Source organism: Epinephelus moara, chromosome 1, assembly GCF_006386435.1.
Source record: "Epinephelus moara isolate mb chromosome 1, YSFRI_EMoa_1.0, whole genome shotgun sequence".
Lineage (NCBI taxonomy): Eukaryota > Metazoa > Chordata > Actinopteri > Perciformes > Serranidae > Epinephelus > Epinephelus moara.
Window position 1 is genome coordinate 1,700,769 of NC_065506.1, and position 3,010 is coordinate 1,703,778.

Sequence of the window (3,010 nt, forward strand, 5' to 3'; positions counted from 1 at the left end):
CACTTTGATCAAAGTGAATATCTACTGTGTGTAGATTACTATTCTAAGTATCCTGAAATTGCAAAACTGCCCCAAACAACAAGCAAGCATGTCATCATAGCTCTTAAATCCATGTTTGCTAGACATGGGATCCCAGATGAAGTGATGTCAGACAATGGACCGCAGTTTGCGAGTGAAGAGTTCAGACAGTTCGCAGAAGAATGGAAGTTTAAGCACACGACTTCAAGCCCAGGATTCCCACAATCCAATGGTCAAAGTGAACGAGCAATCCAGACCATAAAAAATCTGCTCAAGAAAGCATGAGAGAGCCAAGGAGACCCATATCTCGCTCTTCTTGAATACAGAAATGCACCTTTGGATGGAGTGAGACTGTCTCCAGCCCAGCTGTTGATGGGTCGACGGCTGAAATCTAAACTGCCTGCAACTGCTCAGCTGTTGAAGCCTCAGCTGTACAGAAAAGTGTATGAACAAATGATACGTGGCAGCCAGCTGTTGTGAAACATAGCCATATTCAGCCAAGGTCTTTTGTGATCCAGACACCTGAAGGCAGCACCTTTAGGAGAAACAGGCGACACCTGCTGAAGAGCAGAGAGGACAGTTTTCCAGAACAGAACATTACTGAACAGGAAGACTTCCCAGCAGCTACTGGTGAACCAGCGGACACAACTTTGAGGATGCCAGCACCTGTTGCATCTCCTGTGAAAGAGACTGAAACACCTAGAGTGACTACAGCAGTTCCAGTAAAAACATCTCGCTTTGGTAGACTGCTTAAACCTCCAAATCGTTACTCACTGTAACTTACAGAAAGTTGAGAAATGCGAAGTTGTGTTATTGAGTTAATGTTACTTTATAAGTAGTGTACTTATGGAGTTGAAAGCAACAATGCATATTATAAGTTATGTTTGTGCTGAATAAGAAATAAGCCATTTACAAAAACTGAGGACCTGAAAGCTAATGGTTGAAGTATCCCTGAGTTGAATATGAGTAAGGTCTAACAGTGTTTTGATCATCATTTAAGAGTCTGCCAGGCTTATATTTGCATAGGTTATTTTCTGTATATGCAGCTGTTCATTTTGAAAGAAGGGAGATGTGATGTGTAGTTACTACTGCCTGACCAGTGGGGGCACTGTTAAGTTGAATGACCTGTAATACATGCAGAGTAAGAAGCCAGTAAACAGAGTCCACATTGAAACACACAAGAATCTCCGTCTGAGTCATTACACACATCACTGTTATAACTACAATACGTGACAGGAGGTTATTCACTGAGTGCTGATCCTTTCTCTAGAGCACAAACTTCTTGTGTTTATTTGAATTCATAACTAGCCCAGCTAGTGACTGCTGTGAATAGGGCAGCTGACAACAAGGGAAAGACCATGTGACTGCTTGGAAAGAGAGCTGACAGGAGGGAAAAGACCCCAAAGGTGCTGGCATGGGCTAGCAACCCATGGTAGCAGTGGTGAGGCCTAGCAGGCTTACTACAACCAAAATTAGCTACAGCCAACATAGGGAAAATACACCAAGAGTCAGCGAGAGCTGGGCTGGAAAATGACTCACAGGTGGATTACACGGTAACAGACATAGGAACGGACACGACTATGCATTGGATCTGTGACTCATTGAAGGACAGGGGCACAGACCTATCCACCAGAGCTAGAATTAGCAGCACTCAGGGCAAGGCGAGCGCATCTGTAGATGATAAAAGTAGCACAGTTGAAAACAAGATGCTTCAGGTTTGTCCTTGTGGCTGGCAGAAAATAACATCACTAAAATGCCTCAGAACTCATCAGGGAAAGAAGAAGTGTGTGGCAAAGAAAGGGCAGAGTAGCCGCATTGATCAGTACTTCCTAAGAAGTCAGTCGAGTCAATCGGATGAAGTCCAGCGGCAGGTAGAAGACCACAGTTTGCAGGATATCAGTAACACTGCCACTGAGGAGGAGGGGGTAGTAAGAGAGGATGCAGGTGACACTGAGGTCAGTATGCCAGTCAGAGAGAGAACCATGGAGCAAAAGGTTAGAGTTAGATGGCCAGTAATCTTAAGTAGGCTTAGAGGAAATGCAATAGAAAGGTTAGAAAAGATGGGAGATATAATTTACTCATATGGTGCAGAGAAGAGTGAGAGGGTACAGTCAGGTAAATCTAGGTGGCAAAGAGAAATAGAGAAGTTAGTTAAGGAAAGGAGACAGTTAAGAAAGCAGTGGAAAAAGGCTACAGAAGAAGAAAGGGAGGGAATTAATGTGTTGCAAGAGGAGTTAAGAAGCAGGCTAGCAGTTCTTAGAGGGGCAGAGCATAGGATAGTAGGTTTCCCACCCGATATCCCTCCATTAGGAGGGATAGAGCATGAGATGGATGTCAGGCCACCTAGGTGGAAGGAAGTTCAGGAGGTGGTCAGGCGTGCAAAGGCTTCTTTGGCCCCAGGGCCTAATGGAGTCCCCTATAAAAGTGCGCCTGATATCCTTAAATCTTTGAGGAAACAGCTAAGAATAGTTTGGGAGAAACACATTATACCAAGAGCATGGCGTAGGGCAGTGGGTGTCCTTATTCCTACGGAGAAGGAGTCTGTGGACCTTAGCCAATTCTGGATGATTTCTCTCCTGAATGTGGAGGGGAAGATTTTAGGATATTAGGTTGTGTCTAAGTATGGCAGGTTTCACAACAGGTTGGCAGAGGCTAGAAATAGGCATCATGGCAGGGTGTACAATTTCTCCATTGGCATTTACTATGGCGATGGAAGTAATCATCAGGGCTTCTAAGTGGGTGGTTGTTGGGGAGAGACGGCAGAACGGGTTGCATCTTCCACCAGTTAGGGCTTACGTGGATGACATGACACTGGTGACCACAACAATGCCATGTACAAAGAGGCTGCTAGAGAAGGTAAATAAGAACCTCAAGTGGGCCAGCATGAAGATCAAGCCTAGTAAGTCTAGAAGCATCTCGATATGTAGAGGGAAGTTAAGTGATAGGAAGTTTTTCATAGATGATGAGGAAATCCCAACAATTAGGGAAAAGT